Here is a 21,462-nt window from a genome sequence, read left to right as displayed (position 1 = left end):
TTCAGCAAATGTACATCCTTTATTTATATATATAAGATACATAAGATTATTTAAAAATAAAAAAAACATCACCAAAATTACCAAAGGAAAAAATAGGGCATAGAAGGATTCCTTGACCGAAGTGTCCCTCAAAGACTTATATGACACCTTCATACCCCAAAACAACCTCAAAACTCATGTACTCCGTATTAAATTATGTAAACAAACCCTTAATAATGCAAACTTTCAAGTACACAATTACCACTATGCCCCTATGATTCACAAACTCCCATTTAGATGGATTTTTTTGGATTTCTAATTTCACAAACCCCCTACTGACGTAGGGGGTTTGCGTTGGATAGATCTCTAAAAAATACGCAATTTGAAAAAAAAATCATCCCGATCGGACAACCGTAGAACAAGTTACGACCATTTACAGTTTTTACTCTATAAATGCATATCTATGAATCGGTAGACCAACCAGTCACTACAACTAGGTAGAATATTATAAATAAAGGGGCTTCAAAATAAAAAGTGATCCAATCAGAGTTCTGGGGTGGGAGTTACGCCCGTTTGAGTTTACTGTAATCACGATGATAAACCAACTTTATTCGATACCTTCCCGATTGCTTGTTCCGACACCATATTCTAATACGTATCAACTTTTTGAAGAAACCGAGAGTTTATTTGACCAAAGATGATCTATATTTTTCAACTAGCGACATTTTAAGTTTTTTGCCTAGTAGTATGCATACACAACCGTTATTACCCGAAACAAAAAACCATGTATTTTGTAAGTAAATTGGCGCGGAAACGGGGTCGTGTATGGGTATTCGAGTTGGGTTATAAGTAAATTGGCGCGGTAAGTGTTTGGGTGCGATCATACCAGCACTAATGCACCGGATCCCATCAGAACTCCGCAGTTAAGCGTGCTTGGGCGAGAGTAGTACTAGGATGGGTGACCTCCTGGGAAGTCCTCGTGTTGCACCCCTTTTTCGCCAAATTTCGTTTTTTTTTCCGACGATGGTGCTTCGTTTTGGGGGAAAGTTTGGTTTGCGGGGCGTAGGTCTCGGGAAAATAATGAACCTGAAAAAAAAAAAAAGGGCGGAGTTCGGAGAACCGGGCGCGAAATAACGGCATTGCGACGGGAAACGGGGTCGTGTATGGGTATTCGAGTTGGGTTATAAGTAAATTGGCGCGGTAAGTGTTTGGGTGCGATCATACCAGCACTAATGCACCGGATCCCATCAGAACTCCGCAGTTAAGCGTGCTTGGGCGAGAGTAGTACTAGGATGGGTGACCTCCTGGGAAGTCCTCGTGTTGCACCCCTTTTTCGCCAAATTTCGTTTTTTTTTTCGACGATGGTGCTTCGTTTTGGGGGAAAGTTTGGTTGCGGGGCGTAGGTCTCGGGAAAATAATGAACCTGAAAAAAAAAGGGCGGAGTTCGGAGAACCGGGCGCGAAATAACGGCATTGCGAAGGGAAACGGGGTCGTGTATGGGTATTCGAGTTGGGTTATAAGTAAATTGGCGCGGTAAGTGTTTGGGTGCGATCATACCAGCACTAATGCACCGGATCCCATCAGAACTCCGCAGTTAAGCGTGCTTGGGCGAGAGTAGTACTAGGATGGGTGACCTCCTGGGAAGTCCTCGTGTTGCACCCCTTTTTCGCCAAATTTCGTTTTTTTTTTCCGACGATGGTGCTTCGTTTTGGGGGAAAGTTTGGTTGCGGGGCGTAGGTCTCGGGAAAATAATGAACCTGAAAAAAAAAGGGCGGAGTTCGGAGAACCGGGCGCGAAATAACGGCATTGCGAAGGGAAACGGGGTCGTGTATGGGTATTCGAGTTGGGTTATAAGTAAATTGGCGCGGTAAGTGTTTGGGTGCGATCATACCAGCACTAATGCACCGGATCCCATCAGAACTCCGCAGTTAAGCGTGCTTGGGCGAGAGTAGTACTAGGATGGGTGACCTCCTGGGAAGTCCTCGTGTTGCACCCCTTTTTCGCCAAATTTCGTTTTTTTTTCGACGATGGTGCTTCGTTTTGGGGGAAAGTTTGGTTGGGGGCGTAGGTCTCGGGAAAATAATGAACCTGAAAAAAAAAAGGGCAGAGTTCGGAGAACCGGGCGCGAAATAACGGCATTGCGAAGGGAAACGGGGTCGTGTATGGGTATTCGAGTTGGGTTATAAGTAAATTGGCGCGATAAGTGTTTGGGTGCGATCATACCAGCACTAATGCACCGGATCCCATCAGAACTCCGCAGTTAAGCGTGCTTGGGCGAGAGTAGTACTAGGATGGGTGACCTCCTGGGAAGTCCTCGTGTTGCACCCCTTTTTCGCCAAATTTCGTTTTTTTTTCGACGATGGTGCTTCGTTTTGGGGGAAAGTTTGGTTGCGGGGCGTAGGTCTCGGGAAAATAATGAACCTGAAAAAAAAAGGGCGGAGTTCGGAGAACCGGGCGCGAAATAACGGCATTGCGATGGAAAACGGGGTCGTGTATGGGTATTCGAGTTGGGTTATAAGTAAATTGGCGCGGTAAGTGTTTGGGTGCGATCATACCAGCACTAATGCACCGGATCCCATCAGAACTCCGCAGTTAAGCGTGCTTGGGCGAGAGTAGTACTAGGATGGGTGACCTCCTGGGAAGTCCTCGTGTTGCACCCCTTTTTCGCCAAATTTCGTTTTTTTTTTTCCGACGATGGTGCTTCGTTTTGGGGGAAAGTTTGGTTGCGGGGCGTAGGTCTCGGGAAAATAATGAACCTGAAAAAAAAAGGGCGGAGTTCGGAGAACCGGGCGCGAAATAACGGCATTGCGAAGGGAAACGGGGTCGTGTATGGGTATTCGAGTTGGGTTATAAGTAAATTGGCGCGGTAAGTGTTTGGGTGCGATCATACCAGCACTAATGCACCGGATCCCATCAGAACTCCGCAGTTAAGCGTGCTTGGGCGAGAGTAGTACTAGGATGGGTGACCTCCTGGGAAGTCCTCGTGTTGCACCCCTTTTTCGCCAAATTTCGTTTTTTTTTTCGACGATGGTGCTTCGTTTTGGGGGAAAGTTTGGTTGCGGGGCGTAGGTCTCGGGAAAATAATGAACCTGAAAAAAAAAGGGCGGAGTTCGGAGAACCGGGCGCGAAATAACGGCATTGCGATGGAAAACGGGGTCGTGTATGGGTATTCGAGTTGGGTTATAAGTAAATTGGCGCGGTAAGTGTTTGGGTGCGATCATACCAGCACTAATGCACCGGATCCCATCAGAACTCCGCAGTTAAGCGTGCTTGGGCGAGAGTAGTACTAGGATGGGTGACCTCCTGGGAAGTCCTCGTGTTGCACCCCTTTTTCGCCAAATTTCGTTTTTTTTTTTCCGACGATGGTGCTTCGTTTTGGGGGAAAGTTTGGTTGCGGGGCGTAGGTCTCGGGAAAATAATGAACCTGAAAAAAAAAGGGCGGAGTTCGGAGAACCGGGCGCGAAATAACGGCATTGCGAAGGGAAACGGGGTCGTGTATGGGTATTCGAGTTGGGTTATAAGTAAATTGGCGCGGTAAGTGTTTGGGTGCGATCATGCCAGCACTAATGCACCGGATCCCATCAGAACTCCGCAGTTAAGCGTGCTTGGGCGAGAGTAGTACTAGGATGGGTGACCTCCTGGGAAGTCCTCATGTTGCACCCCTTTTTCGCCAAATTTCGTTTTTTTTTTCCGACGATGGTGCTTCGTTTTGGGGGAAAGTTTGGTTGCGGGGCGTAGGTCTCGGGAAAATAATGAACCTGAAAAAAAAAGGGCGGAGTTCGGAGAACCGGGCGCGAAATAACGGCATTGCGAAGGGAAACGGGGTCGTGTATGGGTATTCGAGTTGGGTTATAAGTAAATTGGCGCGGTAAGTGTTTGGGTGCGATCATACCAGCACTAATGCACCGGATCCCATCAGAACTCCGCAGTTAAGCGTGCTTGGGCGAGAGTAGTACTAGGATGGGTGACCTCCTGGGAAGTCCTCGTGTTGCACCCCTTTTTCGCCAAATTTCGTTTTTTTTTTCGACGATGGTGCTTCGTTTTGGGGGAAAGTTTGGTTGCGGGGCGTAGGTCTCGGGAAAATAATGAACCTGACAAAAAAAGGGCGGAGTTCGGAGAAACGGGCGCGAAATAACGGCATTGCGAAGGGAAACGGGGTCGTGTATGGGTATTCGAGTTGGGTTATAAGTAAATTGGCGCGGTAAGTGTTTGGGTGCGATCATACCAGCACTAATGCACCGGATCCCATCAGAACTCCGCAGTTAAGCGTGCTTGGGCGAGAGTAGTACTAGGATGGGTGACCTCCTGGGAAGTCCTCGTGTTGCACCCCTTTTTCGCCAAATTTCGTTTTTTTTTCCGACGATGGTGCTTCGTTTTGGGGGAAAGTTTGGTTGCGGGGCGTAGGTCTCGGGAAAATAATGAACCTGAAAAAAAAAGGGCGGAGTTCGGAGAACCGGGCGCGAAATAACGGCATTGCGAAGGGAAACGGGGTCGTGTATGGGTATTCGAGTTGGGTTATAAGTAAATTGGCGCGGTAAGTGTTTGGGTGCGATCATACCTGAAGGAAATAATGCCCTTGGTCCAAGTATGCATTCTATGATAAGTCTAATAAATGCGGTTCAGTATTAATTAACAAGTTAATAATTCAGTGAGATCAAGTGAGCTGAATGCCTAGCTAGAGGCCGCTTCAGTTCAAGTGGAATTAATGATATTAATCCACAGCTTACTCTTGACTGAACCCGTAGGGTCACACAAATAGTACGTAAACGGATCAAGTATTTAATAGCATTAAATACTCCATCTATGAATATTCGGAACCGACGGATCTTGGTTTCAGTGGGAGCTAAGATCGTCACAGGCAAGGAATGAATACTCCGGAAACGATGATATTGCCGGAAACGGAAATATGGATCGTATCGGAAATATAAATATTATCCAAGTCGTAGATGTTGCCGGAAACGGAAACATGGTACGTGTCGGAAAATATTATCGGAAATGGAAATATTGCCAGAATCGGAAATATTGCCGGAAACGGAAATATTGTCAGAATCGGAAATATTACCGGAATCGGAAAATAATTCCGGAAACGGAAATATTAAATATTTGTTCGAAACGGAAATTAATTCCGGAATTGGAAATATTAAATATTGTTCGTATCGGAAATGAATTCCGGAATCGGAAAATTTAATCGGAAGCGCATCGTACGAATAAGCATCGGACGAGGCCTGCCGGACGAGGCCCAGCACGAAGCCAGGCCATCGCCCAGCAAGCCAAGCGCGCCGCACAAACAGCAACGCCAGGCCCAGCACAAGGCCAGGCCCAGCAGGCTGCGCGCAGCGCGCAGCGCGCACAGCACGCGCAGCGCGCAGCGCGCGCGGGCGCTGAGTGGGCTGCTGCTCGCGCGCACGCATGGGGCCCATCGTGGCTGCCGTGCGTGTGTGTGCAAGTGTTTGTGTTCGTGCACGTTTCCTAAAACATGCAGAGTTCGGTTAATGATTAAATTCCTAATTCTATTTGATAAATTAATTAAATTAGAGTTCTTGTAGGATTCTAGGTTTAATTAATTTGTATCTGAATAGGATTTCGATTCCCTTTCCATACCGCTATAAATATGAGGCTAGGGCTCACAATTTATAACACAAGTTTCAAAGTATTCAAAGTGAGTTTTTGAGAGAAAAATTCAGTCACACATTTGCCTATAAAGTGCCGAAAATAATAGTACCTTAAGGGCGATTCTAGTTGGTCAATCTTAAGGCGGATCCGGACGTGCTGTGGACTATCTACGGAGGGACGACACTTGGAGTCCTAAAGACTTGTTCTTGTTCGGTTCGGGCGCAGCTAGGGAAGGCACGCAACAAAGAGTATGCATCTAATCTATGCTAAATGATTATGTGTAAATAATATGTTTTCCTGGGTTTATGGTTTTTTCCGCATGATTTATGAATTGTCATATGTATCATAACCTAACAGTGGTATCACGAGCCCCTTATTATTTTCATAATCTAAATTGCATGAACATGGTTAAATATTACAAATTTGCAAGAATTAAAAGGGGTGATTAATTTTCGTAATTGTTAATTAATTGCAAATTGCGTTTATTTAATTATACGTACGCAGTTTTTCGGCAGTTTCTTCGTTACTCATCCGTATTGAGTGATTTTTGTGTCAATTCCGCATGTAAAAGGCATTCTAAAATTTTGACAAAATTAGTATTTTTCTGCCGAACCCAGAATTCTCAAATTCGAAGCCTAACTATGACTTTTCGAAGGTTTTAGTTTTTCGAATGCAAAATTTCGTAAATTTAAGATGTTAAATTAAATATTTGCGATTCTTGTTGATAAATCTTGAATTTTTGATTGACCTACAGCATATGTTTAACAAGTTTGAATGCCTAGTCTTGTTAATTATGCAATCTAATTTGTAATTATGATTAATTTGTTGAAAATTAGAATAATTTAGAATTAATTTGATTTTCATAATTAATTGTAATTTAATTAGAAGCCTATGATTAAAAACCACCATAAAAATTGTAAATTTATGATAAATTTTAAATTTTTATGACCTAGACTTGAATCCATAACAATCGGAAATCAATTGGATAATAAATTTTCGATTTTTTCGCCCTAAAATTATGAAATTAATATTATTTATTAATTTGTCATTAATTTTAAATATAAATTTTAAATTTTTATGCGATTCGTTCATATAACTTGCACGCACGAAGCAATGGACGCTTCGTGTTACCCTTAAGGGGTGTTGTATAATGCGGGCATGCGACGACGAGCAAGGGAGCTCGTCGCCCATGCGGCACGAATGCAATGAGCAAGGGCGTAGTGCACGAGCACAAGGCAGCAGCCCTGCCTTGTGTCGTGTGCCACGACCAATGGACGAATGGGCATGGGCGTAGGGCGAGCCAAGGCAGTCGCGTGTGGGCAGCAAGCGAGCTGCGCCACAACGCGCGCTGCCTCGCACAAGAGCGCGCAGCCTCGCGCGCAGCGAGCGCAAGCTCGCGCGCCACGAGCGCTGCGCCTAGCATTGCTCGCGCGCACAGCGAGCGATGTCGCCCGCCCAGCGAGCGATGTCGCGCGCCCAGCGAGCGATGTCGCGCGCCCAGCGAGCGATGGCTCGCGCGCCCAGCGAGCGATGTCGCGCGCCCAGCGAGCGATGTCGCGCGCCCAGCGAGCGATGTCGCGCGCGCACTGCGAGCGATAGCCCGCGTGCGATGAGCGCTGGCGCGCGCAGCGAGCACCAATGCGTGCGGAGGCTTGCGATAGGGATGCAGCAGCTATGCGACGAGCGCATGGGCTGCGCGCACATGGCCAGCAATGGCTGTGTGCGTGCGGCCCATGGGCGTGCAACGCGTAGGGTGTTTGCGTTACGATTAGATCGTTTTGAATGTTTAATTTGAAAATTTCAGTTCACGTAATTTTAATTAATTTTAAAATTAATAATTTAAATTATTTTCTTGGATTTTAATTTTGAATATTATAATTATAATAAATGTAATTTATTCTAATTATTTTACTAAAATTAAAATCATGAATTAATTTAAATGCGACTGAAATTAAATTAAACTTTTTGGATTCAATTATAAATTTATATGAGCTTTAAATTTTAATTAAATTTGTATGTTTCCGGTTAGACTAGAAATACATTTTTATGTTTAAAATTGGTAAAGCATATGAATTTATTGGTTTAAGTGGGAGCGCTTTTTAGTCATAAACTCTTGATTAGGTCTACAAATCCTTAAGGTTAAAACAACTTGATTAGAATTAATAAGGACTGAATAATTGGTAGATTATTGGTGCCCTTGATTAATTGCTGCAAATGTTTACGTGATGCATAATGTGTTTTACTAACCAGCTATGTGGGCCATTCATGATAATGAATGGGTGAATGGTATATATTGTATATGTACTGTTTTGCAGGTTATGAAGTGACTAGTATGGCCCAAATAGGATAGAAAATATGGTCTGCGTACCATTAATTTGAATGTAATTGGTCTAAAGTACCAAAGTTATTTTTCAATTCAAATATGGTCTGCGAACCATCAAATAGTTGTAATTAGTTATAGCTTATCCTATTTGAAGAAAATGGTGCCTCCCACGGAGATTTTCAAGACGGACTTTGAAGTCAAAGCTTCAAGATGAAGTCGGGCCATACTAGATCACAAATATCTTATGCATGTTTTAAGTTATTTATTGTTTTAAATATGTCTTAAAATGCATGAGATCAAAAGCTTGATTATGTTGCATGATTAAGGATTTTAGTTCACTTAAAATCTAACCAACATAGTAAGAGCCTTAAGTTCCAAACTTAAAAATTGAGTTAAAAGGTGCCATGCCAAAATATACACTTGCTTGGATATCCTTTACATCAATCTAGTAATAGTTTTCGCTCAGCGAGGTGTTACTTATTGGTCCTAAAGGGGCAAGGTACACAAATAATTGTGAGTACATGTTAGTTTTGGTGAAACTCAACGATATAAGTAAGGAGTCCTTTTATGTCGTGGCAAATTCGATAGGTTTACCTAATAAGTTCTTAGACGTACCTATCAACCAAGAATAGTTTCTAGACTATTAGCAAAAGGCTTTTGCTTACCTAAGATGTTCTAGGATTAAGTCGACAAACTGTGCTTAGTTCTTCAATGATTTTAGGATCTTGGAATCATTTTATTCACACCTGCCGGAACACATAATTTGAATAAAATGCTTAATAAACATTGAATTATGCATGTATGCTAGAATTTAAGTTTATTAAGAGAAACTGTGAATGGTTATTTATTTGTTTATTCTTTTCAATTGTAGTTTTTAATATGGCAAACAACAATTCATTCAACATTCGATCAATTCTCGAAAAGGAGAAGTTGAACGGGAAAAACTTCCTTGACTGGCAAAGGAACTTGCAAATAGTTCTTATGCAGGAAGAAAAGGAGTATGTCCTAGATGAGGCGATGCCCGAAGCTGCAGGCGACGGGGTCACTCAGGCAGCCCTCAATCGTTGGATTGATGCCAACAAGGATGTGAAATGTCTAATGCTCGCCACCATGAGTGCGGATCTGCAGAAAACGTTCATCAACTCAGATGCTTTCACAATCATCAGTGAGTTGAAGAACATGTTCCAAGATCTGGCTCGAGTCGAAAGATTCGAGACTCATAGGCAAATTCTTGAGACCAAGCTTAAGAAAGGCGAGCCCGTAAGTCCACATGTTCTCAAAATGATTGGACTCATTGAGAATATGAGTCGGCTGGATCAGCAATTTTCTCAGGAAATGGCTATAGACACCATCCTCCATTCTCTTCATAGCGGGTATGATCAGTTCAAACTGAACTACAGTATGAATAGTCTGGACAAAACGCTCACTGAGCTTCACGGTATGCTGAAGACCGCTGAAAAGACGCTCAAAAGTGATAAGCAGGATGTGCTTATGGTGCGTGGGGGCAAGTTCAAGAAATCTGGAAAGAAGAGGAATGCTAAGAAAGGTGGCAACAAAGCCAGCCCAACTAAGCAAACTGGCGCCAAATCTGCAAAGAGAAAGGTCAGTCAACCCACTTCTGAATCCGAATGCTTCTACTGCAAGAAGAAGGGGCATTGGAAGAGAGATTGCTTGAAGCTAAAGGAAGATCAGAAGAACGGAACAGTCGTTCCATCTTCAGGTATTTTCGTTATAGACTGTATACTTGCTAATTCAACTTCTTGGGTATTAGATACAGGTTGTGGCTCACACTTATGTTCCAATCCACAGGGACTAAGAAGAAGTAGAAAGTTAAGCAAGGGTGAAGTCGACCTACGAGTGGGAAATGGAGCACGGATTGCTGCATTAGCTGTAGGAACTTACTATTTGTCGTTGCCCTCCGGGCTAGTTTTGGAACTGGAAGAATGTTTCCATGTTCCAAGTCTTACTAAAAACATCATTTCAGTTTCTTGCTTAGATGCTAAGGGATTTTCCTTTATAATAAAAGACAATAGTTGTTCGTTTTATTTTAAAGAGATGTTTTATGGATCTGCTAGATTAGTCAATGGACTTTATTTATTAGATCACGACAAACAAGTATATAACATAAATACCAAAAAGGCCAAAAAGGATGATTCAGATCTCACATATCTGTGGCATTGTCGATTAGGCCATATAAACTTGAAACGCTTAGAAAGACTTCAAAGAGAAGGAATTCTAGAACCATTTGACTTAGAGGATTATGGTAAATGCGAATCATGTTTACTTGGCAAAATGACAAAGCAACCTTTCTCTAAAGTTGGAGAAAGAGCAAATGAACTATTGGGTTTAATCCATACAGATGTATGTGGACCAATGAGTACAAATGCTAGAGGTGGTTTCAGCTACTTTATCACTTTCACTGATGACTTCAGTAGGTATGGTTATGTCTACCTAATGAAGCATAAGTCTGAATCCTTTGACAAATTCAAGGAATTTCAGAGTGAAGTAGAGAATCAATTAGGCAAGAAGATTAAGGCACTGCGGTCTGATAGTGGCGGTGAATATCTGAGCTATGAATTTGATGACCATCTGAAAGAATGTGGAATTCTATCAGAATTGACTCCTCCTGGAACACCACAATGGAACGGTGTGTCAGAACGGAGGAACAGAACCTTGCTAGACATGGTCAGGTCAATGATGGGTCAGGCCGAACTTCCATTAGAATTTTGGGGACATGCACTAAATACAGCTGCACTCACTATAAATAGAGCTCCGTCTAAAGCTGTCGAAAAGACTCCATACGAATTATGGTTTGGAAAGCCTCCAAATGTGTCTTTTCTTAAGATTTGGGGATGTGAAGTATACGTCAAACGATTAATTTCAGACAAACTTCATCCAAAATCTGAAAAATGTATCCTTGTGGGCTATCCAAAGGAAACAAAGGGGTATTACTTCTACAATACATCTGAGAACAAAGTGTTTGTTGCTCGAGATGGTGTCTTTTTGGAGAAGGATCACATTTCCAAAATGACAAGTGGGAGAAAAGTAGACCTCGAAGAAATTCGAGTCGAACAACAAACTCTAGAGAATGCTCAAGATGACATTCAGGATGAAACTCAGAGATCTTTAGAAGAATCTGGTGAGAATCATGGTCAATCTAGAAATGTTACCCCGCGTAGATCGCAAAGATATAGATCTCAACCGGAAAGGTACTTAGGTATTTTGACGAACGAGAGCTATGACGTTCTATTACTTGAAAGTGATGAACCTGCGACTTACAAGCAAGCTATGACGAGCCCTAGCTCCAAGCAATGGCAAGAAGCCATGCAATCTGAATTAGACTCCATGTCTGAAAACCAAGTATGGGATTTGGTCGATTTGCCAGATGGCTACCAAGCCATTGGAAGCAAATGGGTTTTCAAACTGAAAAAGGACAAGGATGGGAAACTTGAAGTTTTCAAAGCTAGATTGGTTGCAAAAGGTTACAGGCAAGTCCACGGTGTGGATTACGATGAAAACTTTTCACCAGTTGCAATGCTAAAGTCTATTCGAATAATGTTAGCAATCGCTGCATATTACGATTACGAAATATGGCAGATGGATGTCAAAACTGCTTTCTTAAACGGCGTTTTAACAGAAACTGTGTTTATGACACAGCCTGAAGGTTTTGAGGATCCAAAGAATGCTAAAAAGGTATGCAAGCTAAAGAAGTCAATCTACGGATTGAAGCAGGCATCCAGGAGCTGGAATATACGTTTTGATGAAGCAGTCAGTGACTTTGGTTTCATCAAGAACGCGGACGAATCTTGTGTATACAAGAAGGTCAGTGGGAGCAAAATTGCTTTCCTAGTATTATATGTCGACGACATATTGCTTATCGGAAATGACATTCCTATGTTGAACTCTGTCAAGATTTGGCTTGGGAAATGTTTTTCGATGAAGGATCTAGGAGAAGCACAGTACATATTGGGCATCAAGATTTACAGAGATAGATCTAAAAAGATGATTGGACTTAGTCAAAGCACTTATATCAATAAGGTGCTTGATAGGTTCAAGATGGCGGACTCCAAGCGAGGCTACCTACCCATGTCTCATGGAATGACTCTAAGCAAGACTCAGTGCCCAAAAACACTTGATGAGCGTAGACGAATGAATGGGATTCCATATGCATCATTGATTGGTTCAATAATGTATGCTATGATATGTACACGCCCGGATGTTGCGTACGCACTCAGTGCTACGAGCAGATACCAGTCAGACCCAGGAGAGGCGCATTGGACTGCTGCCAAGAATATTCTGAAGTACCTGAAAAGGCGCAAAGATGACTTCCTGGTCTATGGTGGAGATGATGAATTAATTGTTAAAGGCTATACGGACGCAAGTTTCCAAACCGACAAAGATGATTTCAGATCACAGTCTGGGTTTGTCTTCTGCCTCAACGGAGGAGCAGTAAGCTGGAAAAGTGCTAAGCAAAGCACCATTGCGGATTCTACAACTGAAGCGGAGTACATTGCTGCACATGAAGCAGCAAAGGAAGCTATATGGCTAAGGAAGTTCATAGGAGAACTTGGTGTAGTCCCCTCCATTAAAGGACCAATAGCCCTGTATTGTGATAATAACGGAGCTATTGCACAGGCAAAAGAGCCTAGACACCACCAGAGAGTCAAGCATGTACTTCGTAGATTTCACCATCTACGAGAGTTCGTTGAAAGAAAAGAAGTCGAGATAAGCAAAATTGGAACTGATGACAACATATCAGATCCATTAACTAAACCTCTGCCGCAGGCGAAGCACAACTCGCACACTGCAGCTATGGGAATCAAGCATATTGGAGAATGGCTTTGATGTCTCTGTTTAATGTTTTAAAGTTTTAGAGTTTAAATCTTTGTAAAACATTATCGGTTAATCATTCACAATAAATGAAAAGAATTCATTTTTCCATTTAATTTGTGGTTTATTAAATGATGAGTCCCTTCAATTTGACAATATATTCAAGATAGACTGTCAGGACCAGTCCTGTGACTAAGAAATGTCTATCAAGTGAACTTGAATGTCAAAGGTTGAAAATGGTCCCTAATCGGAGTTTTCTATAAAATTGGACGCATAGAAAACGTTAGACGATTAGAATGCAAGATGACTAGTAGTTCTGTTTCTTGAACTATGTGGACATGGCAATGTCATAATCATTTGCATAGATACTTACTTTGGGAAGACTAGTATCGGACGAGACCTATGAAACTTTACTGTAAGAGATGAAAGTCTGTCATAAGTAAATTTCATTAAATTATTAGACACTAAATCCTCAATACCTGAGTGATTTGAGATTACTTGTTTGAGAACTGGCTGCTTTGACGTTGACCAACCGTCGCACCGTAAAAGGAGGCTATAAAGGCAACGCTCAGGTAATCACCTATCAAACGAAGTCTAATCTCAAGATCGCAAGATTGGGATTGTCCTCCCATAAATCGGGATGAGATGCTTAAAAGTTGTACAAGGCCACTCGGAGAGCTAGAAACTGTGAAATGCATGGCCGTGCTCGGATGAATCATAGGCTATGATTATCTGTTTATTTGATCAGTTGAACTCTGAAACCGAGGAACACCTCTGGACATAATAAGGATGACAACTCTTACCTTATGTTCAAGAGCAAGCATCGAGCGACAAAGGAATTAGGAAATGCACACTTGTCCCTAAGGACAAGTGGGAGACTGAAGGAAATAATGCCCTTGGTCCAAGTATGCATTCTATGATAAGTCTAATAAATGCGGTTCAGTATTAATTAACAAGTTAATAATTCAGTGAGATCAAGTGAGCTGAATGCCTAGCTAGAGGCCGCTTCAGTTCAAGTGGAATTAATGATATTAATCCACAGCTTACTCTTGACTGAACCCGTAGGGTCACACAAATAGTACGTAAACGGATCAAGTATTTAATAGCATTAAATACTCCATCTATGAATATTCGGAACCGACGGATCTTGGTTTCAGTGGGAGCTAAGATCGTCACAGGCAAGGAATGAATACTCCGGAAACGATGATATTGCCGGAAACGGAAATATGGATCGTATCGGAAATATAAATATTATCCAAGTCGTAGATGTTGCCGGAAACGGAAACATGGTACGTGTCGGAAAATATTATCGGAAATGGAAATATTGCCAGAATCGGAAATATTGCCGGAAACGGAAATATTGTCAGAATCGGAAATATTACCGGAATCGGAAAATAATTCCGGAAACGGAAATATTAAATATTTGTTCGAAACGGAAATTAATTCCGGAATCGGAAATATTAAATATTGTTCGTATCGGAAATGAATTCCGGAATCGGAAAATTTAATCGGAAGCGCATCGTACGAATAAGCATCGGACGAGGCCTGCCGGACGAGGCCCAGCACGAAGCCAGGCCATCGCCCAGCAAGCCAAGCGCGCCGCACAAACAGCAACGCCAGGCCAAGCACAAGGCCAGGCCCAGCAGGCTGCGCGCAGCGCGCACAGCACGCGCAGCGCGCAGCGCGCGCGGGCGCTGAGTGGGCTGCTGCTCGCGCGCACGCATGGGGCCCATCGTGGCTGCCGTGCGTGTGTGTGCAAGTGTTTGTGTTCGTGCACGTTTCCTAAAACATGCAGAGTTCGGTTAATGATTAAATTCCTAATTCTATTTGATAAATTAATTAAATTAGAGTTCTTGTAGGATTCTAGGTTTAATTAATTTGTATCTGAATAGGATTTCGATTCCCTTTCCATACCGCTATAAATATGAGGCTAGGGCTCACAATTTATAACACAAGTTTCAAAGTATTCAAAGTGAGTTTTTGAGAGAAAAATTCAGTCACACATTTGCCTATAAAGTGCCGAAAATAATAGTACCTTAAGGGCGATTCTAGTTGGTCAATCTTAAGGCGGATCCGGACGTGCTGTGGACTATCTACGGAGGGACGACACTTGGAGTCCTAAAGACTTGTTCTTGTTCGGATCGGGCGCAGCTAGGGAAGGCACGCAACAAAGAGTATGCATCTAATCTATGCTAAATGATTATGTGTAAATAATATGTTTTCCTGGGTTTATGGTTTTTTCCGCATGATTTATGAATTGTCATATGTATCATAACCTAACAATACCAGCACTAATGCACCGGATCCCATCAGAACTCCGCAGTTAAGCGTGCTTGGGCGAGAGTAGTACTAGGATGGGTGACCTCCTGGGAAAGTTTGGTTGCGGGGCGTAGGTCTCGGGAAAATAATGAACCTGAAAAAAAAAGGGCGGAGTTCGGAGAACCGGGCGCGAAATAACGGCATTGCGAAGGGAAACGGGGTCGTGTATGGGTATTCGAGTTGGGTTATAAGTAAATTGGCGCGGTAAGTGTTTGGGTGCGATCATACCAGCACTAATGCACCGGATCCCATCAGAACTCCGCAGTTAAGCGTGCTTGGGCGAGAGTAGTACTAGGATGGGTGACCTCCTGGGAAGTCCTCGTGTTGCACCCCTTTTTCGCCAAATTTCGTTTTTTTTTTCCGACGATGGTGCTTCGTTTTGGGGGAAAGTTTGGTTGCGGGGCGTAGGTCTCGGGAAAATAATGAACCTGAAAAAAAAAGGGCGGAGTTCGGAGAACCGGGCGCGAAATAACGACATTGCGAAGGGAAACGGGGTCGTGTATGGGTATTCGAGTTGGGTTATAAGTAAATTGGCGCGGTAAGTGCTTGGGTGCGATCATACCAGCACTAATGCACCGGATCCCATCAGAACTCCGCAGTTAAGCGTGCTTGGGCGAGAGTAGTACTAGGATGGGTGACCTCCTGGGAAGTCCTCGTGTTGCACCCCTTTTTCGCCAAATTTCGTTTTTTTTTTTCCGACGATGGTGCTTCGTTTTGGGGGAAAGTTTGGTTGCGGGCGTAGGTCTCGGGAAAATAATGAACCTGAAAAAAAAAGGGCAGAGTTCGGAGAACCGGGCGCGAAATAACGGCATTGCGAAGGGAAACGGGGTCGTGTATGGGTATTCGAGTTGGGTTATAAGTAAATTGGCGCGGTAAGTGTTTGGGTGCGATCATACCAGCACTAATGCACCGGATCCCATCAGAACTCCGCAGTTAAGCGTGCTTGGGCGAGAGTAGTACTAGGATGGGTGACCTCCTGGGAAGTCCTCGTGTTGCACCCCTTTTTCGCCAAATTTCGTTTTTTTTCCGACGATGGTGCTTCGTTTTGGGGGAAAGTTTGGTTGCGGGGCGTAGGTCTCGGGAAAATAATGAACCTGAAAAAAAAAGGGCGGAGTTCGGAGAACCGGGCGCGAAATAACGACATTGCGAAGGGAAACGGGGTCGTGTATGGGTATTCGAGTTGGGTTATAAGTAAATTGGCGCGGTAAGTGCTTGGGTGCGATCATACCAGCACTAATGCACCGGATCCCATCAGAACTCCGCAGTTAAGCGTGCTTGGGCTAGAGTAGTACTAGGATGGGTGACCTCCTGGGAAGTCCTCGTGTTGCACCCCTTTTTCGCCAAATTTCGTTTTTTTTTCCGACGATGGTGCTTCGTTTTGGGGGAAAGTTTGGTTGCGGGGCGTAGGTCTCGGGAAAATAATGAACCTGAAAAAAAAAGGGCGGAGTTCGGAGAACCGGGCGCGAAGTAACGGCATTGCGAAGGGAAACGGGGTCGTGTATGGGTATTCGAGTTGGGTTATAAGTAAATTGGCGCGGTAAGTGTTTGGGTGCGATCATACCAGCACTAATGCACCGGATCCCATCAGAACTCCGCAGTTAAGCGTGCTTGGGCGAGAGTAGTACTAGGATGGGTGACCTCCTGGGAAGTCCTCGTGTTGCACCCCTTTTTCGCCAAATTTCGTTTTTTTTTCCGACGATGGTGCTTCGTTTTGGGGGAAAGTTTGGTTGCGGGGCGTAGGTCTCGGGAAAATAATGAACCTGAAAAAAAAAGGGCGGAGTTCGGAGAACCGGGCGCGAAATAACGGCAGTGCGAAGGGAAACGGGGTCGTGTATGGGTATTCGAGTTGGGTTATAAGTAAATTGGCGCGGTAAGTGCTTGGGTGCGATCATACCAGCACTAATGCACCGGATCCCATCAGAACTCCGCAGTTAAGCGTGCTTGGGCGAGAGTAGTACTAGGATGGGTGACCTCCTGGGAAGTCCTCGTGTTGCACCCGTTTTTCGCCAAATTTCTTTTTTTTTCGACGATGGTGCTTCGTTTTGGGGGAAAGTTTGGTTGCGGGGCGTAGGTCTCGGTAAAATAATGAACCTGAAAAAAAAAGGGGGGAGTTCGGAGAACCGGGCGCGAAATAACGGCATTGCGAAGGGAAACGGGGTCGTGTATGGGTATTCGAGTTGGGTTATAAGTAAATTGGCGCGGTAAGTGTTTGGGTGCGATCATACCAGCACTAATGCACCGGATCCCATCAGAACTCCGCAGTTAAGCGTGCTTGGGCGAGAGTAGTACTAGGATGGGTGACCTCCTGGGAAGTCCTCGTGTTGCACCCCTTTTTCGCCAAATTTCGTTTTTTTTTTCCGACGATGGTGCTTCGTTTTGGGGGAAAGTTTGGTTGCGGGGCGTAGGTCTCGGGAAAATAATGAACCTGAAAAAAAAAGGGCGGAGTTCGGAGAACCGGGCGCGAAATAACGGCATTGCGAAGGGAAACGGGGTCGTGTATGGGTATTCGAGTTGGGTTATAAGTAAATTGGCGCGGTAAGTGTTTGGGTGCGATCATACCAGCACTAATGCACCGGATCCCATCAGAACTCCGCAGTTAAGCGTGCTTGGGCGAGAGTAGTACTAGGATGGGTGACCTCCTGGGAAGTCCTCGTGTTGCACCCCTTTTTCGCCAAATTTCGTTTTTTTTTTCCGACGATGGTGCTTCGTTTTGGGGGAAAGTTTGGTTGCGGGGCGTAGGTCTCGGGAAAATAATGAACCTGAAAAAAAAAGGGCGGAGTTCGGAGAACCGGGCGCGAAATAACGGCAGTGCGAAGGGAAACGGGGTCGTGTATGGGTATTCGAGTTGGGTTATAAGTAAATTGGCGCGGTAAGTGCTTGGGTGCGATCATACCAGCACTAATGCACCGGATCCCATCAGAACTCCGCAGTTAAGCGTGCTTGGGCGAGAGTAGTACTAGGATGGGTGACCTCCTGGGAAGTCCTCGTGTTGCACCCGTTTTTCGCCAAATTTCTTTTTTTTTCCGACGATGGTGCTTCGTTTTGGGGGAAAGTTTGGTTGCGGGGCGTAGGTCTCGGGAAAATAATGAACCTGAAAAAAAAAAGGGCGGAGTTCTGAGAACCGGGCGCGAAGTAACGGCATTGCGAAGGGAAACGGGGTCGTGTATGGGTATTCGAGTTGGGTTATAAGTAAATTGGCGCGGTAAGTGTTTGGGTGCGATCATACCAGCACTAATGCACCGGATCCCATCAGAACTCCGCAGTTAAGCGTGCTTGGGCGAGAGTAGTACTAGGATGGGTGACCTCCTGGGAAGTCCTCGTGTTGCACCCCTTTTTCGCCAAATTTCGTTTTTTTTTTCCGACGATGGTGCTTCGTTTTGGGGGAAAGTTTGGTTGCGGGGCGTAGGTCTCGGGAAAATAATGAACCTGAAAAAAAAAGGGCGGAGTTCGGAGAACCGGGCGCGAAATAACGGCATTGCGAAGGGAAACGGGGTCGTGTATGGGTATTCGAGTTGGGTTATAAGTAAATTGGCGCGGTAAGTGTTTGGGTGCGATCATACCAGCACTAATGCACCGGATCCCATCAGAACTCCGCAGTTAAGCGTGCTTGGGCGAGAGTAGTACTAGGATGGGTGACCTCCTGGGAAGTCCTTGGTTGCACCCCTTTTTCGCCAAATTTCGTTTTTTTTTTCCGACGATGGTGCTTCGTTTTGGGGGAAAGTTTGGTTGCGGGGCGTAGGTCTCGGGAAAATAATGAACCTGAAAAAAAAAGGGCGGAGTTCGGAGAACCGGGCGCGAAATAACGGCATTGCGAAGGAAAACGGGGTCGTGTATGGGTATTCGAGTTGGGTTATAAGTAAATTGGCGCGGTAAGTGTTTGGGTGCGATCATACCAGCACTAATGCACCGGATCCCATCAGAACTCCGCAGTTAAGCGTGCTTGGGCGAGATTAGTACTAGGATGGGTGACCTCCTGGGAAGTCCTCGTGTTGCACCCCTTTTTCGCCAAATTTCGTTTTTTTTTTCCGACGATGGTGCTTCGTTTTGGGGGAAAGTTTGGTTGCGGGGCGTAGGTCTCGGGAAAATAATGAACCTGAAAAAAAAAGGGCGGAGTTCGGAGAACCGGGCGCGAAATAACGACATTGCGAAGGGAAACGGGGTCGTGTATGGGTATTCGAGTTGGGTTATAAGTAAATTGGCGCGGTAAGTGCTTGGGTGCGATCATACCAGCACTAATGCACCGGATCCCATCAGAACTCCGCAGTTAAGCGTGCTTGGGCGAGAGTAGTACTAGGATGGGTGACCTCCTGGGAAGTCCTCGTGTTGCACCCCTTTTTCGCCAAATTTCGTTTTTTTTTTTCCGACGATGGTGCTTCGTTTTGGGGGAAAGTTTGGTTGCGGGCGTAGGTCTCGGGAAAATAATGAACCTGAAAAAAAAAGGGCAGAGTTCGGAGAACCGGGCGCGAAATAACGGCATTGCGAAGGGAAACGGGGTCGTGTATGGGTATTCGAGTTGGGTTATAAGTAAATTGGCGCGGTAAGTGTTTGGGTGCGATCATACCAGCACTAATGCACCGGATCCCATCAGAACTCCGCAGTTAAGCGTGCTTGGGCGAGAGTAGTACTAGGATGGGTGACCTCCTGGGAAGTCCTTGGTTGCACCCCTTTTTCGCCAAATTTCGTTTTTTTTTCCGACGATGGTGCTTCGTTTTGGGGGAAAGTTTGGTTGCGGGGCGTAGGTCTCGGGAAAATAATGAACCTGAAAAAAAAAGGGCGGAGTTCGGAGAACCGGGCGCGAAATAACGGCATTGCGAAGGGAAACGGGGTCGTGTATGGGTATTCGAGTTGGGTTATAAGTAAATTGGCGCGGTAAGTGTTTGGGTGCGATCATACCAGCACTAATGCACCGGATCCCATCAGAACTCCGCAGTTAAGCGTGCTTGGGCGAGAGTAGTACTAGGATGGGTGACCTCCTGGGAAGTCCTTGGTTGCACCCCTTTTTCGCCAAATTTCGTTTTTTTTTTCCGACGATGGTGCTTCGTTTTGGGGGAAAGTTTGGTTGCGGGGCGTAGGTCTCGGGAAAATAATGAACCTGAAAAAAAAAGGGCGGAGTTCGGAGAACCGGGCGCGAAATAACGGCATTGCGAAGGAAAACGGGGTCGTGTATGGGTATTCGAGTTGGGTTATAAGTAAATTGGCGCGGTAAGTGTTTGGGTGCGATCATACCAGCACTAATGCACCGGATCCCATCAGAACTCCGCAGTTAAGCGTGCTTGGGCGAGAGTAGTACTAGGATGGGTGACCTCCTGGGAAGTCCTCGTGTTGCACCCCTTTTTCGCCAAATTTCGTTTTTTTTTTCCGACGATGGTGCTTCGTTTTGGGGGAAAGTTTGGTTGCGGGGCGTAGGTCTCGGGAAAATAATGAACCTGAAAAAAAAAGGGCGGAGTTCGGAGAACCGGGCGCGAAATAACGGCATTGCGAAGGGAAACGGGGTCGTGTATGGGTATTCGAGTTGGGTTATAAGTAAATTGGCGCGGTAAGTGCTTGGGTGCGATCATACCAGCACTAATGCACCGGATCCCATCAGAACTCCGCAGTTAAGCGTGCTTGGGCGAGATTAGTACTAGGATGGGTGACCTCCTGGGAAGTCCTCGTGTTGCACCCCTTTTTCGCCAAATTTCGTTTTTTTTTCGACGATGGTGCTTCGTTTTGGGGGAAAGTTTGGTTGCGGGGCGTAGGTCTCGGGAAAATAATGAACCTGAAAAAAAAAGGGCGGAGTTCGGAGAACCGGGCGCGAAATAACAGCAGTGCGAAGGGAAACGGGGTCGTGTATGGGTATTCGAGTTGGGTTATAAGTAAATTGGCGCGGTAAGTGCTTGGGTGCGATCATACCAGCACTAATGCACCGGATCCCATCAGAACTCCGCAGTTAAGCGTGCTTGGGCGAGAGTAGTACTAGGATGGGTGACCTCCTGGGAAGTCCTCGTGTTGCACCCGTTTTTCGCCAAATTTCTTTTTTTTTTTCCGACGATGGTGCTTCGTTTTGGGGGAAAGTTTGGTTGCGGGGCGTAGGTCTCGGGAAAATAATGAACCTGAAAAAAAAAGGGCGGAGTTCGGAGAACCGGGCGCGAAATAACGGCATTGCGAAGGGAAACGGGGTCGTGTATGGGTATTCGAGTTGGGTTATAAGTAAATTGGCGCGGTAAGTGTTTGGGTGCGATCATACCAGCACTAATGCACCGGATCCCATCAGAACTCCGCAGTTAAGCGTGCTTGGGCGAGAGTAGTACTAGGATGGGTGACCTCCTGGGAAGTCCTCGTGTTGCACCCCTTTTTCGCCAAATTTCGTTTTTTTTTTCCGACGATGGTGCTTCGTTTTGGGGGAAAGTTTGGTTGCG

The 21,462-nt window shown here is 45.0% G+C and overlaps 30 non-coding genes and 1 pseudogene across 30 annotated transcripts; all 31 read left to right on the top strand.

Moving 5' to 3' along the window:
• The first annotated feature begins 851 nt into the window (after window positions 1–851).
• On the top strand, window positions 852–970 carry LOC130470811 (5S ribosomal RNA). The gene has a single exon (XR_008931535.1). It is a non-coding gene; the product is annotated as a 5S ribosomal RNA (ribosomal RNA).
• A 219-nt stretch (window positions 971–1,189) lies between these two features.
• On the top strand, window positions 1,190–1,308 carry LOC130470809 (5S ribosomal RNA). Its single transcript, XR_008931533.1, has one exon. It is a non-coding gene; the product is annotated as a 5S ribosomal RNA (ribosomal RNA).
• A 214-nt stretch (window positions 1,309–1,522) lies between these two features.
• On the top strand, window positions 1,523–1,641 carry LOC130470808 (5S ribosomal RNA). Its single transcript, XR_008931532.1, has one exon. It is a non-coding gene; the product is annotated as a 5S ribosomal RNA (ribosomal RNA).
• A 215-nt stretch (window positions 1,642–1,856) lies between these two features.
• On the top strand, window positions 1,857–1,975 carry LOC130470807 (5S ribosomal RNA). Its single transcript, XR_008931531.1, has one exon. It is a non-coding gene; the product is annotated as a 5S ribosomal RNA (ribosomal RNA).
• A 213-nt stretch (window positions 1,976–2,188) lies between these two features.
• Window positions 2,189–2,307, top strand: LOC130470806 (5S ribosomal RNA). The gene has a single exon (XR_008931530.1). It is a non-coding gene; the product is annotated as a 5S ribosomal RNA (ribosomal RNA).
• A 213-nt stretch (window positions 2,308–2,520) lies between these two features.
• Window positions 2,521–2,639, top strand: LOC130470805 (5S ribosomal RNA). Its single transcript, XR_008931529.1, has one exon. It is a non-coding gene; the product is annotated as a 5S ribosomal RNA (ribosomal RNA).
• A 216-nt stretch (window positions 2,640–2,855) lies between these two features.
• LOC130470804 (5S ribosomal RNA) lies at window positions 2,856–2,974 on the top strand. Its single transcript, XR_008931528.1, has one exon. It is a non-coding gene; the product is annotated as a 5S ribosomal RNA (ribosomal RNA).
• Window positions 2,975–3,188: 214 nt separating this feature from the next.
• LOC130470803 (5S ribosomal RNA) lies at window positions 3,189–3,307 on the top strand. Its single transcript, XR_008931527.1, has one exon. It is a non-coding gene; the product is annotated as a 5S ribosomal RNA (ribosomal RNA).
• A 216-nt stretch (window positions 3,308–3,523) lies between these two features.
• Window positions 3,524–3,642, top strand: LOC130470850 (5S ribosomal RNA). The gene has a single exon (XR_008931574.1). It is a non-coding gene; the product is annotated as a 5S ribosomal RNA (ribosomal RNA).
• Window positions 3,643–3,857: 215 nt separating this feature from the next.
• On the top strand, window positions 3,858–3,976 carry LOC130470802 (5S ribosomal RNA). Its single transcript, XR_008931526.1, has one exon. It is a non-coding gene; the product is annotated as a 5S ribosomal RNA (ribosomal RNA).
• A 214-nt stretch (window positions 3,977–4,190) lies between these two features.
• LOC130470801 (5S ribosomal RNA) lies at window positions 4,191–4,309 on the top strand. The gene has a single exon (XR_008931525.1). It is a non-coding gene; the product is annotated as a 5S ribosomal RNA (ribosomal RNA).
• A 10,711-nt stretch (window positions 4,310–15,020) lies between these two features.
• Window positions 15,021–15,134, top strand: LOC130470891 (uncharacterized; annotated as a pseudogene).
• A 144-nt stretch (window positions 15,135–15,278) lies between these two features.
• LOC130470800 (5S ribosomal RNA) lies at window positions 15,279–15,397 on the top strand. The gene has a single exon (XR_008931524.1). It is a non-coding gene; the product is annotated as a 5S ribosomal RNA (ribosomal RNA).
• A 215-nt stretch (window positions 15,398–15,612) lies between these two features.
• LOC130470798 (5S ribosomal RNA) lies at window positions 15,613–15,731 on the top strand. Its single transcript, XR_008931522.1, has one exon. It is a non-coding gene; the product is annotated as a 5S ribosomal RNA (ribosomal RNA).
• Window positions 15,732–15,946: 215 nt separating this feature from the next.
• On the top strand, window positions 15,947–16,065 carry LOC130470797 (5S ribosomal RNA). The gene has a single exon (XR_008931521.1). It is a non-coding gene; the product is annotated as a 5S ribosomal RNA (ribosomal RNA).
• Window positions 16,066–16,278: 213 nt separating this feature from the next.
• On the top strand, window positions 16,279–16,397 carry LOC130470828 (5S ribosomal RNA). The gene has a single exon (XR_008931552.1). It is a non-coding gene; the product is annotated as a 5S ribosomal RNA (ribosomal RNA).
• A 214-nt stretch (window positions 16,398–16,611) lies between these two features.
• Window positions 16,612–16,730, top strand: LOC130470796 (5S ribosomal RNA). Its single transcript, XR_008931520.1, has one exon. It is a non-coding gene; the product is annotated as a 5S ribosomal RNA (ribosomal RNA).
• A 214-nt stretch (window positions 16,731–16,944) lies between these two features.
• On the top strand, window positions 16,945–17,063 carry LOC130470817 (5S ribosomal RNA). The gene has a single exon (XR_008931541.1). It is a non-coding gene; the product is annotated as a 5S ribosomal RNA (ribosomal RNA).
• A 212-nt stretch (window positions 17,064–17,275) lies between these two features.
• On the top strand, window positions 17,276–17,394 carry LOC130470795 (5S ribosomal RNA). Its single transcript, XR_008931519.1, has one exon. It is a non-coding gene; the product is annotated as a 5S ribosomal RNA (ribosomal RNA).
• A 215-nt stretch (window positions 17,395–17,609) lies between these two features.
• Window positions 17,610–17,728, top strand: LOC130470794 (5S ribosomal RNA). Its single transcript, XR_008931518.1, has one exon. It is a non-coding gene; the product is annotated as a 5S ribosomal RNA (ribosomal RNA).
• Window positions 17,729–17,943: 215 nt separating this feature from the next.
• Window positions 17,944–18,062, top strand: LOC130470816 (5S ribosomal RNA). The gene has a single exon (XR_008931540.1). It is a non-coding gene; the product is annotated as a 5S ribosomal RNA (ribosomal RNA).
• A 214-nt stretch (window positions 18,063–18,276) lies between these two features.
• On the top strand, window positions 18,277–18,395 carry LOC130470793 (5S ribosomal RNA). The gene has a single exon (XR_008931517.1). It is a non-coding gene; the product is annotated as a 5S ribosomal RNA (ribosomal RNA).
• A 215-nt stretch (window positions 18,396–18,610) lies between these two features.
• LOC130470874 (5S ribosomal RNA) lies at window positions 18,611–18,728 on the top strand. The gene has a single exon (XR_008931597.1). It is a non-coding gene; the product is annotated as a 5S ribosomal RNA (ribosomal RNA).
• Window positions 18,729–18,943: 215 nt separating this feature from the next.
• On the top strand, window positions 18,944–19,062 carry LOC130470813 (5S ribosomal RNA). The gene has a single exon (XR_008931537.1). It is a non-coding gene; the product is annotated as a 5S ribosomal RNA (ribosomal RNA).
• A 215-nt stretch (window positions 19,063–19,277) lies between these two features.
• LOC130470792 (5S ribosomal RNA) lies at window positions 19,278–19,396 on the top strand. The gene has a single exon (XR_008931516.1). It is a non-coding gene; the product is annotated as a 5S ribosomal RNA (ribosomal RNA).
• Window positions 19,397–19,611: 215 nt separating this feature from the next.
• LOC130470873 (5S ribosomal RNA) lies at window positions 19,612–19,729 on the top strand. The gene has a single exon (XR_008931596.1). It is a non-coding gene; the product is annotated as a 5S ribosomal RNA (ribosomal RNA).
• Window positions 19,730–19,943: 214 nt separating this feature from the next.
• LOC130470870 (5S ribosomal RNA) lies at window positions 19,944–20,061 on the top strand. The gene has a single exon (XR_008931594.1). It is a non-coding gene; the product is annotated as a 5S ribosomal RNA (ribosomal RNA).
• A 215-nt stretch (window positions 20,062–20,276) lies between these two features.
• Window positions 20,277–20,395, top strand: LOC130470791 (5S ribosomal RNA). Its single transcript, XR_008931515.1, has one exon. It is a non-coding gene; the product is annotated as a 5S ribosomal RNA (ribosomal RNA).
• A 215-nt stretch (window positions 20,396–20,610) lies between these two features.
• Window positions 20,611–20,729, top strand: LOC130470812 (5S ribosomal RNA). The gene has a single exon (XR_008931536.1). It is a non-coding gene; the product is annotated as a 5S ribosomal RNA (ribosomal RNA).
• Window positions 20,730–20,942: 213 nt separating this feature from the next.
• Window positions 20,943–21,061, top strand: LOC130470815 (5S ribosomal RNA). Its single transcript, XR_008931539.1, has one exon. It is a non-coding gene; the product is annotated as a 5S ribosomal RNA (ribosomal RNA).
• A 215-nt stretch (window positions 21,062–21,276) lies between these two features.
• LOC130470790 (5S ribosomal RNA) lies at window positions 21,277–21,395 on the top strand. The gene has a single exon (XR_008931514.1). It is a non-coding gene; the product is annotated as a 5S ribosomal RNA (ribosomal RNA).
• The last annotated feature ends 67 nt before the right edge of the window (window positions 21,396–21,462 follow it).

The sequence above is a fragment of the Spinacia oleracea genome, chromosome 3 (assembly GCF_020520425.1).
Source record: "Spinacia oleracea cultivar Varoflay chromosome 3, BTI_SOV_V1, whole genome shotgun sequence".
Taxonomy (NCBI): Eukaryota; Viridiplantae; Streptophyta; class Magnoliopsida; order Caryophyllales; family Amaranthaceae; genus Spinacia; species Spinacia oleracea.
Note: the sequence above shows the minus strand (reverse complement) of the source record. Positions and strands in the feature narration are given on the sequence as shown.